Here is a 13,515-nt window from a genome sequence, read left to right as displayed (position 1 = left end):
AGAGGTTCATAATATACCATTTTATTGTAGGCTCTTATCTAATCTATTTCTTTTCTTGTCTTTGCTCTCTCAATAATCGATTTTATGGGGATCAATCCAAAAACCAATGAGAAGAGAATTGAAGTGGAGCAATGTGTTTTGAGTGAGAAGATGGCTCCAAAATGCTTTCATTTTGCTCCAATAGACTTAAGAATTAGCAATTTGGGGTCACCTAAAAAGTCCTCTAGCTCAAACCCATAACAACCATATGCTTTGTTCTATAATATCGGCTCATGATTACCACAATTTGATTTGGTTACACAGTTATAGGAGGCAATTAATTTGATTGAAGAAGGTTAACTCTTCAAACCAATTTTAACATAATACAATTAAAACCTTAATCTCAGATACACACATTAAGCCTATTAGAATCTCACATGTATTTTCCTTATTCTTCTCTATATATGTCATTCTATTTCAGATTCTTCTTTACAAAATGTATAATGGTTTTGAGATTTAGAGGGCAAGTTTCCCTGTTTTCAAGGGAATAGATTTTTGTTTATAAAATATTTTTCTTATTCTGATGATATATCATAGAATGGGGAATTTTCTTTTGTTTATAAAATCTTTTTCTCATTCTAATGATAGATCATAGAATGTATTTCAAAAAATTGATGCTTAAAGAGATACACACAGTCAAATTTAGAATTAAAAAATTTCATGTCAAATGAATTGTAGAAATCTGATAATATTTGTTTCTATATTAGTAAAATAACTAAAGACATTTTGATGTGTTCCTCTAAATTGGCTCTGAAGGATCCAATGCCCTCAATTAAACTACTCTTTTATATTTCTTAATAATATTACGATTGCTTACATATTGTAGGTGACTTTTTACTTTGATTGCTTGCTTAACATATTCAATCTCAATTTTAAATACAATTAACTGCCCCTAATATAGCTTGATCTATCATTTTTGCATAATGAATCTACTTTAGTGCAACATCAATGTATTTTATAGTTTTTTTCATTTCAAACAATGTATCATGGATTAGAGTCATTTGTATATAGTACTACACATAAAAACCACAGTCCTATAACTTTATATACAAAATGGGGAAAAACATGGCTAATAGCCCTGTTCTCCATTATCAAATGAGTAAATAGAAAGATAAAATTTCTTTTAATGAACATCTTTTAACACCACAGCTGAAAAATATCCTTATTTTAGCAGTGTTATACCATTACCACACTTTGTTTGTGAATTCTATCAAAAAATTCACATGCCTTGTCTATGCTTCCATTTTTCAAACATGTCTACCACGAAAATTTGACTACAACATCTAACAAAAATTCTTTATGCTTTAATGCATGTCCATAGCTTATTCCAAAGATCTTGTTTTAGCACAGGCATCAATAATGCTCACAAAGGTTGTGTGATTTAGCTTTATACCTACCAATTGCATTTTCTTGAATATAAACATGTGTTATATATGTGTTTAAACATATATATACACATAGTTTTCTTGGAAAATTGAGCAACTTTCTTTCTTAGTTTCAATGGTGTGAGCTCTTTCTTTGCCTCTTGGTCTATGGACTGCAAAACTTTGAGCTCAATGGATAGCCCATGGCAATCCCAACCAGGCACATAGTGCACCTTATACCCTTCAAGCAGCATATATCTATTGATAAAATCTTTTAGTATCTTGTTCAAGGCATACCCAATAGGAAAATCTTTCGGCACAGATCCTACTCATGATTATGAAGGCACATATCCTACACATAATAAAGGCTCTGATGTGCATCACAATGATAGAGGTACATATTCAATTTGTATTGAAAATTAATTATGTAATTATTAATAAAATTTGGCATCTTAAATTGCAATTGATGTAACCTTTATGTGATAATTTTTGAGTATGGAGAATGTCATGGTAATGGAGTCAAGCATGATGTTAGTGTTGAGAATGTTGAGGTTGGGGCGAAAACAAATGTGGTAGATGATGTGGCACTATCAAGTAAAAAAAAATCCATGTTATGTTCTTTAGATTAATGGAATACTTATAACATTAAAAAAAATGTTTAGAATTAAACCCATTTATTTCTTATTATAGGAGCACATCAGCCTTATGCTCAAAAAAAGAAGAGGAAGCCTCATGTTATAAGATTAGAACCACAAGAGCCATAGGAGAATGTTGAAGATAGTCACGATGTGCCTCTTAGCCTTTATGCCAAAGATAGTCACGGTGTCCCTTTTAGCCTTCATAATCATAAGTAGGATCTATGCCAGGAGTAGAAGGATGTAGTGAAATGTCATGCACATTGTTATCATTCAAAATTAACATCAAATAGATTATTTCTCATGAAATTCTCAATTTTAGTTATTATTGATTAGGCCTATTTACCTCTGTGTGAACCAATGCACCAAAATATTCTACATTTCTTTGGCCACAAGAATTTGTGTCGTGGTGGGTAACCACTACTTTATAGCCTTACTTGAAGCCAATTTGTTTGTCTTCTTCTGTGGGCGCTAGATTAAATTTATATATTATAAAGACAAACAACAATTTATTATTCTCCTTAGCATAAATTATTGTTTGTCCTCTAGAATTTTATATATATATATATATATATATATATATATATATATATATATATATATATATATATATATATATATATATATATATATATATATATATATATATATATATATATGTGTGTGTGTGTGTGTGTATATATATATATATGTGTGTGTATATATATATATATATGTATAGATATAGATATATATATATATGTATAGATATATATATATATATACATATATGTATAGATATATATATATATGTATAGATATATATATATATCTATACATACACACACACACACACACACACACACACACACACACATATATGTATATATATATGTAGATATATATACACACACACACACACACACACACACACACACACACATATATATATATATATATATATATATATGTATATATGTATAGATATAGATATACACACACACACACACACACACACACACATATATATGTATAGATATATATATATATGTATATGTATAGATATATATATATATATATATATATATATATATATATATATATGTATATGTATAGATATATATATATATATATGTATATGTATAGATATATATATATATATGTATATGTATAGATATATATATATATATGTATATGTATAGATATATATATATATGTATATGTATAGATATATATATATGTATATGTATAGATATATGTATAGATATATATATATATGTATATGTATAGATATATATATATATGTATATGTATAGATATATATATATATGTATATGTATAGATATATATATATGTATATGTATAGATATATATATATATATGTATATATCTATACATATACATATATATATAGATATATATATATGTATATATCTATACATATACATATATATAGATATATATATATCTATACAGACATATACATGTATAGATATATATATATATATATATGTATATGTATAAATATATATATATGTATATGTATATATATATGTATATGTATAGATATATATATATGTATATGTATAGATATATATATATATATGTATATGTATAGATATATACATATATATATATACATATACATATATATATATATATATACATATACATATATATATATATGCAATGCAATTGTATTTATGTAGATATATATGTTTAAATGTATATTTCCATATATGTATATATGTATGTATGTCTATATATATATATACAAACTATCTCCCATAAGTATATATACCCATATATGTATACATATGTAGATCTGAATTATTCATACATTCTCTTCTGTATATATATATATATATATATATATATATATATGCAATTGTATTTATGTAGATATATATGTTTAAATGTATATTTCCATATATGTATATATGTATGTATGTCTATATGTATGTCTATATATATATATATATATATATATATATATATATATATATATATATATATATATATATATATATATATATATACAAACTATCTCCCATAAGTATATATACCCATATATGTATACATATGTAGATCTGAATCATTCATACATTCTCCTCTGTATATATATATTTCTATTTGTGACCAAAGCTAGAAGTGTAAGGTGCTAAATAGTTTTACAAATTCCTATTTTGAGAATAGGTGACTTGTTAAATTTTTTTTTAGGGGGGTAAGACCTATTAACCCCTTATCCCCCTTATTTTCATTGCCATGGAGTATTGTTTTTTAATTGCAGGTTATTCAAGGATTGCAACATTTACCTCTAGTGTCCACCATTTCTTTAACCAGACCAAAGATCTCCTCAAAATTTTGTTGCTCCAATTTCCTCCAGCATTAATATTTGTAACCCTCTTAGCCACTGTTATTTTTAATCCCCAATATGTAGGGAAGGGAATATGGATGAGATGGATTTTGATACAACCTTGTATTTATTTTTGGAGGTTCTTCTATCAAAAATCCTCCCCTTCTATAAAAGCAGGTATACCTTCTTAAAGACCCTTATAAATGGCATCTGTAATGTATACAAGACTCCAGTCCTGAGCTATACTAGGGGTTTTCTTTGCCCTGTTCTTTTTCCCCTAGTGCTTATAGTTGAACAGAGCAAAAAATTTGTAAAATATTCTGATAATATAATCTAAAGTCTTGATTAATATTGTGTATTAATGAATTTTATATTATATTAATGAATTTTATGTGATTGTATTGATTGAATGTTCTAGCTCATAAATGGATGAATGAAATGAATGAAGTATGTAATTAGTTTTTAATGGGGAATTTAGATTGATGTTAGGGGGAGGGGGGTGAAGCCAGATGAGTTTCCACCTTCACATGGTTGGCCTTGTTAAGTAGAGAATATTATAGTATTCATGAAACCAAGTGAAGCTCAAACTAACATACCAAGGAATCACAAAATCTAAATCCATCTACCTCTCATCTTCTCATCCCAATAAGTCATCTTTTCTGCCACTTTTATTTGGAAGGGTTTAAAGTCTGATCAATTCATAATCTGCATATCCTGAAATCATGACGCTCTAAAGAAAAGAATGTTATGCTTGGATAATGTACACTATTTCTTTCACCCACTTTATTTGGATGATAATTGCTTACATCACAAAGTTGAGGTAGTGTAACTTGTAAGCTTCCCAGAATATGTGCTCATATCTCACCTCAACTAATGCAAAGTATATAGCCTTAATCCACCAAAATCTTCTTAAGTGCCTAGTAGCACCCAACCCACTACAAGATGCCAAGTAAGGTTTCCAACCTTTACCCAATGCTGACCTCTATCTCTCTGAGTGGACTCCACTTCTCTAAGGTCTTACCCCCTTTCTAGGGCTCTTAGAAAACTTGGGTCAAATTAAGGCTTTAGGGACAGTAGCCCTCAATCAGGCCAAATATGGAAAATTAGGCAAAATTCTTTCAAGGCTTCAAACAAAGACTAGTTTTGTCATTCCTAGCCCTATATACTTTAGTTTTTATTAAATACAAATACAATAACTCCACCACTTAACCTTTGATTCAAATATGGTCACTTTCCCTAATGTTGATGGTGCTATCTTGCCAAATGGAATTTTTAGTCACTATTATTGTCCTCATATAGCATAGTTGTGTGAGAAAGTTGGTTTATATATGCACGCACTTCAGGTAGGTTATTCATTAGGAGTACACTTGAGCTTTAATATAGATTGAATATTTTGTATGAAATATTGTCTATATGAATTTTTGTGGAAATCATTTTTAGGTTTACTCCATTTTTCCTTATTTCAAATGGTTTCTTAGGAAATATTTATGCATCACTAATATTGTAAGTTTGGTTACAGCACTATACAGAGTTGCCTCGTATCAAACGTGTCATTGTCAACACCCATGCTATTGAGCCATAGGTCTATGAAACATCCTGTGCTCTTGAAATTGAATAGAAACTATCAATTCCCTTACTGATTCTAGAACTTTTTAGGCCCTTTTTCGAGTTCTTTGGGACCCTTTCTAGAGAGTGGGCATTGGAGTGCATGAAAAATCCCCTACTTGGTAAAGTGGTGGATAGTGGCCCCAATGACCACATTTTCATCTATTACTTTGACCATGGAGGACCTAGAGTACTTGGTGAGTAACTATATTTATTTAAAAGTCTAATTACTATCTTTAATTGTCTCTAGTGGAATTTCAAAATTTCCAATGAATACTCAAACTAAAGAGAATCTAAAAGCTGAACATTTTTGCATTATTTTTCAGAATAGATTTCCTGACTACTCTAGGTTGTATAACCCTCCATTTACTAAATTGGATTGAATAACCCTCCATATACTAATTAGTCTCATGGATGTCATTAAAAATATTCATTCATATATTCATTTATCATTTTTTGTCTACAGCTATAGCTTGGAGAATCACCAGATGAGGCAGCTTTTTTTGTGGCTGCTAAGATGCTAGGTATTTTTCTTTACAAATGGTCAGCATCTTCACTATTTATTCAATTTTATCAATCAACTGGGAGGTACCATGAGTTTGAATATGAGGTGTTGAACATAATTGATTTTAGTAGTACAAGGTAAAATAGTTCATTGATATAAATTACTTGTCATAGTTCATTTGTTTACAATATACATGTAATAGGTTTTGAGTGAAATTTACTCAAAAATTTATAGCATATACTTATTTTTCTCAGTTGGGTTTCAAGAAGTGTATGTCTATGATTTTTTATAATCCACATGGTGAGATTTTACTTTTATGCAAAGGTGCTTATAATGTCATTTTTGAGAGACTTTCTTGGAAAGTAGAGGAGTGGAGATACAGAACACTGGAGCATTTGAAGGAGTATGGAGAAGCAGGCCTTAGAACGTTGGCTTTGGCATATTCAAAACTTAATGAAGAATCCTCCTTGGATTGCAAGGCAAGTGCATTTAGATGCAGGTCTTGTTGTCTATTGGCGTATTCTTGCACACTGAATTCAAGTAATAGAGATGAAAACATGAATTCATTCATTGAGATCTATTTATGTTTCATTTAATCATAATTATTTTTAACATGTGTAGAAGAGATGGATCAAAGAAAAATAGGATATTATTAATTTTGATGAATAGAGTCAAAGTCTGGAATAGTTAGCTAGAGAAATTGAAATAAATTTGACTCTTATTGGAGCTACTACCATTGAGGACAAGCTATAGGTGCAAAACATTGAGAAATTTTGAGTTTTCAATCAATTAGAAACTTTTATAGATTACACTCAGGGAGTTTTCATTTACTCATTATAGTATGATTCCTTTGGATTATGGCTGCAAGTTTAACAGAGATAAGTAGAGATTATTGAGTCATTGAGTTTGACTTAGAAACTACACTGTTGAATCTTGATAGCAATATCACAATTTAGTAGAGATGTGCATGTTTTATTCTACTAAGATTTCCAACACCATAAGTCTCACAAATTCTTCTTAAATAGTGTTTTTCCCTATATTCAAGTCTCAAATAATATCTTTAGAGCACTTATATGAATGTTGCATGCATACAAATATACAGATGTATAGAACCTAGTATAAATCCCTCACTTGGTTTTAAATGGGGATATTATCACACATTTCTATGTATGCATTGCACATACAAGGCATTGGCTCCATAAAGTGAGGCTCACACCTTATTAAAATGTTATTTATCCATCTAGAAAGTAGTCTTGTTTATGTGTATAGGTTACTCTCCCATCTATGCATATGTATGCAGTATGTACCATACATGTATATACATGTGTGTGTGCACACACATATGTATATTATTGCACATATATGTGCATCTGTCACTCTCTTTTTCTATAGATATTTGTCTAGCCAGAATTTTACAACTTGCTAACTACCATATCTATGTTCTCACCACTCCTATTTTTTCTGTCACAAATAATAGCATCAAACGTCACCATATTGCTATGCCACAAACTAGCCAATTGTAAATTCAAATTGCAGTCCCACTTAGGATTTAATGGCCTTCTGGCAAAGTTTTATACCACAAACCACAAGCCAAATTTTCATATATCTCGTATTAAAAAATGCATTATAAGTGTGTAAAGAAGAAACCTAAATTCTTTGCAAAAGCATGGTAAGAACTTCAATTCACAAGTATATAACAGGTTTTCCTGGACCCAAAACTAATTGCTACTTTAAATGTACTGTCAGTTATTGCAATCTCAGAAATAAAATCCAATTACTCATGTGACAATTTTGAAGACTTAGGAAAAATCTCAAATGGTGATTCATGTAGTGTTCAACTTACTAAATAGCTCCTTGACATAGACTAGAACTCTCTTAGGTGACTAGGCTACTCCCAAAATTAGTCTCAAATCCTTAAGAATGTCCTCAACCCCCAACAATGTAAAGGAACTACCTAATGTAAGGTACTTAACTCTCCACAAACTGACTGCTAATTTATGCTTGCACAGATCTTCAAACAACTTGACCATAGATGTACGTCACTAGGAACTTTGTGGGTTGTGGATTAGAATATGAATTTCCATGCATTTCTTTTTTAGGTCCTATTTGTTAAGTTTATAACTAGAATAGCATAAAATGAACAATAGATATCTAAAAGAAAATGAACACTAGAGATGCCCTTGGAAAACCCTCCTTGTGGGAAATATCTAGCCACACCAAGAAAAGTCACTTTATTGAATAGTGGATGAATCTAAGTACAAATCTCACAAATGCTAAGCCTACAAGCTTTAATGAACACTATATTGATTTCCTTTTACAAAAATGGAGACTTGGATATATCCTTTTCTCAGACTTGGATATATCTTACTTGGGCATTCTTCTATCAAAGACTCACATAGAATCAAAATTACTATAATCTTCAAGGTGACAACCATAGGCATTTGTCAAACCACCTTTTTGAGCTTATAGAGAGTACTTTGAGTGATTTAGAATCAAGAAAATGTGTTTCCATAGAAGATGATATGTATCTTTCTCCTTTGAACCTGGGGATGATAGCATCTTACTACTATATTAGCTATACCACCATTGAACTCTTCAGCTCAAAAGCTATATGAAATAATGTAGGGGGAGAAATAGAAAGAAGATTGTATGAGGCCATGTGGGAGAAACCAATCTTCAAGCACTTGAGATGGTTCACAATACTCTTGATCTGCTTCCATCAATGCATGTCATTTATAATATGTACTTCTTTGAATATTGTCTCTCATTGGGTAGTGTCTGCAACTTTATGCACTTTTTTATTGGTTTGTCCCTATGAGAGTGACCTCTTTTTTCTACCCACTTAATGGTATTTTGTTAGAGCCTATGGTAGGAGGCAGAAAAACATGTATCCCACCTTCTGAACTATGGTGCACTTCATTTTAAGACATTCTAGACATGCCTACCTTCAACGCTCATGAGAGAGAATTATCACTTGAGAAATTCCATCAGCTATCATTTAGTGATAACCTTTGAGGCTTCCATGGCTACTACATTCCATCAAAGTGCATGCTACTACTAGAAAAAGTTTCTGTACCCTTCATTCCTAACCCCCATCTAACTTCTACCTTCTCTAACCAAAGTCAAGGTGAACAGAATATTGTCAAATTAGAAAGATTTTGTTTGAAGAAATTATTTATAATGATTAGTCTACATTTAATCTACGAGTTGGAGATCTTAAAGGAATATCTAGACCTAGACTTTTAATGGTCTAGATACATATGTTACGTACAAAATTTGGTGTCTTGGACATGTCATATGGAGGTGGAATAGGTAAGTTCTTTAACTGAGGAACCATGTTGTGGGTGGCATTTGCTTAATGCATGGTGATATTCTTTCTTTTAATATTTTATAAATGTGTCATTAGTTATATATTTCTTGTTGTGAGAGAAATTTGTTATGTTGGTAAGAGTTGATATTTTGGCATCTGCAATCATGGCTCTTCTATATATTTCTTTACTCGACTAATCTGAGTTTTTCATATTATGCAGCCAACACAACACTTATATATCATCATGGGAAGCTACTTGTACTTTCAAAGGCAGATAAGCCTTCTAATACTTTCTCTTTCTTCCCTCTACCATTACAGTCTTTCTCATTGGTTAAGCTAGGGAATAGAACCTATTTGATCTGGTGATCCTTTGAATATAATAAAAGTGATTGAATAATATTTTAATACCTAGTGCTATGTCTTATTACCATATAACAACACATAAAACACACAATGGCAAAATCAACAAAATTTGAAAGCATATATGGATACAACTTGAAATCTATTTTTAATTCCTTAATCTCCACAACTGATGTCATTCATAGCTACACAAAAATTTACAGCATTATGTGACAATATTTTTATTTTGATCCTATCTTTATACTAATTTAATCAAAAATCAAATATTCTAGAAAACTAGCTATACTTAAAAGCATCTTTATCACTTATAAGGATCAGATTGAAGATTATGCCAATTGACTAGTGAAAAATTATAGGTAAGACTTATTTGGCTAAATAAAATATTTCACTTAATCACTAGAGTGATGTACAAGATAGATTAAATCAAAGGACTTTGAACTCGAACACATTCACATTAAACCTATGCATAGGTTCCTATTTGACCTAAAACTTTAACAGTAAAGTACCAAGAAACTGCTAACATGAATGGAATTCTTCATCAATAGCTTCTCTGTTAGCATATTTGCTACCGTGTTGATTTTTTTTCTTTTTCTCATTTTGCAATAGGATACAATAGCTAAGAAACTATTTAGTGCTTCAGGAAAGGAAAAGTAATCCTATATTGAACTTATTTCTTATTTTCTCCTTTACAGATGCTCTTTGAGTCTTTGAAGATGGAGATTTGTAGACTCTTGGATTGATGGATTATGATGAGAAATTAACTCATTCATTCACTGCGCACCCAAAGATTGATCCAAATACAGGTAGTAGAACAAGTTTTGTTTTGATAGTTAAAACTTAATGCAGTTAAGAATGTTCAAGTAAGCTATAGGCTATTTTAGAACATAAAAGAAGAATCAAATAACTATAATGCACAACCAAAGTTTGATCCAATCACAATAGTAGAACATGTTTGAATTTTATAGTTAATGTAATTACTCGTAAAGGATGTTTGAGAAAGCTATAAACTGCTTTAAAATATAGATTTATGTGCCTGGTCATTTTTTCCATTATGTGTAGGAGAAATTTTTACATTTGGCTACCAAAACACTCCTCCCTATGCTACTTATCGAGTTGTCACGAAGGAGGGAATAACGCTTGATCCAGTTCCCATAACGCTTTCAAAGCCTGTCATGATGCATGACTTTGCAATAATTGATAGCTATGCAATTTTCATCGATCTTCCTCTCTATTTTTGCCCCAAAGGTATTTTTATTTTAGAGGAGTGTTATATCATTACCTTTTTGTTTGAAGAGTATAGAGAAGTTATTGGAAACTATCTGAACTCAAATAATTCAACAGTATGAACAATGTATTTAAAGCCTTAGAACTTTAGATCCTTTTTGTTCTTCATAAAGAAAATACAGGATAGAGGTTGTTTGTACATCTCTCTAGAATAAATCAAATTGATGAATTTTACCTACTGCTATCTCAAGATATGGTGAAGGATGGAAAATTCATTATTTCTTATGATACTACAATGAAAGCACATTTTGGTAGACTGCCTCAATATGCCAAAAATGATCTTCAGATGAGATGGTTTGAGCTACCAAACTGCTACATCTTTCATAATGGTAATGTTAAGATACAAGCATAATATTTTAGTATTGTCTTTATAACTTATAGACCATTTTTCCTTAAGTTTCCTTCAAGACTCATTTTTCCTCACATTTTTTAATGTTATATTTAATAAACGTACATTTTTCTCTTTTAAAACTAGTAGTGGATAATTTTGTATTACTATTGTCAGTTTTATGATTATCCTACATAGACTGGTCAATCACTCTGAAAATAAGCTGAGATATCTCTTAGGAGTCTTATATATCTTTTATGTTGGGTACTATCTACTAAGTATTAGCCAATGTGTGCAAGGAGGGTGATGAAGTTGTCCTTTACACTTGTCGATTGGTTGACTTGGATTTGGAACTCATTGGTGGACCCATCAAAGAAAAAATAAAAAATTTCCAGAATGAATTGTATGTGAACCATTCAACTTAACTAGTTCTTTTTTGCTTTAGTTACTAACCCATGCATGAATAAAGGATGAGTCATCAGGTATTATCTGTTTTACTTTGGTGATTAAATATGAGATGCATTTCAATTTAAAGAGTAGGAGGGATTCATAAAAGAAACTATCAAAGTCTACAATAGATTTTCCAAGGATTAATAAAAATTATATTGGCAGGTCAGACAATTCTGAGTGATTATATTGATACATACCCTCTTTACAGAACACTACATCTCTGATTTTGTCTCTATTTTTTGTCGATCTTACTACCTTGTATATAAGGTTGATTGGGAAATATATAATTCTACTTTATGATTGAAAATGCATGCAAAAAATAGCATTATGTGTATGGTACTACACTAGATTTAGTAGCTAAGATCAAGGGACTCATAAAGTTTGATCTTCAAGTAGAACCTAAGGCGAGAAAGTTTCAAATTGAAGTTGAGGCAATGTGCTAGGGGTTTTTGACTTTTTACCTAGAGGATTTGGTTCTGAGGCAATATTTATTCCCAAGGATTCTAGGTTAGCTTTGGAGGAGGATGATGGTTACTTGATATGTTTTTTTCATGATGAGAACACTGGGTATGGTTCTAGATTACACTCAATTTTTTTGAGTCTCGAGTTGTCTTATATTTTTCTCTAGAGATGATAAGAAGAAACTTATATTTATGTGAAGGCTATTGTCTCTCAAATACATGATGAATAGGTTGTCTATTACATGCCACTATTTTGAGAGATATAGTTTTTAAAAAAATGGCTCAGAATAATAACAATACCATAGCCAATAGTGAAACTAGGATTAAGATATATCATATTATTTACTATTAATCACTATATTAGTAGGTGACATGTCAGGAAAAAATTGATTATGTTAGAGAAATCAGCAGTTATGAGATGATCAATCAAGAGGAAGCACTTGAGAGCTTAGAGTGACACAATTTTCAAATGATCATATAAAATGAAATGGGCGTGCGAGTAGAAAGAAACTAGAAAGACATTGTGTATAGATGCAGTCATTAAAATGGATCATTTTGGAGCACTCAGCATAGACACTCAACATTCAGTACATATCATCATTTGAGATTAAATGGGTGTGTGGGATTATACACACAATGAACAATAAAGGAGGGAATTGAACCCTTCCTAAAGCTCACACCTTTTGAGGTCCACTTCAGCAATGGCCCTTCCTATGAAATTGCTATCTAAAACCTTTCTAATGAGATAATGTGTTATGAGATCTTCATTAATGGGATGTAACGTGAATCCAAGAGGTAGTTGTGCATCACCCATATCATAACTTTAGTTAAAGTCATGA

At 30.5% G+C, this 13,515-nt stretch overlaps 1 pseudogene; it reads left to right on the top strand.

The window, feature by feature from the left end:
* Positions 1–12,843, top strand: part of LOC149538679 (carotenoid 9,10(9',10')-cleavage dioxygenase 1-like) — a 43,923-nt pseudogene extending 31,080 nt beyond the window's left edge.
* Positions 12,844–13,515: the final 672 nt, after the last annotated feature.

This window comes from Cupressus sempervirens, chromosome 9 (assembly GCF_028749045.1).
Source record: "Cupressus sempervirens isolate cs-2001-9-10 chromosome 9, ASM2874904v1, whole genome shotgun sequence".
Lineage (NCBI taxonomy): Eukaryota > Viridiplantae > Streptophyta > Pinopsida > Cupressales > Cupressaceae > Cupressus > Cupressus sempervirens.
The sequence above is the reverse complement of the archived record's forward strand: the minus strand, read 5'-3'. Positions and strand labels throughout refer to the sequence as shown.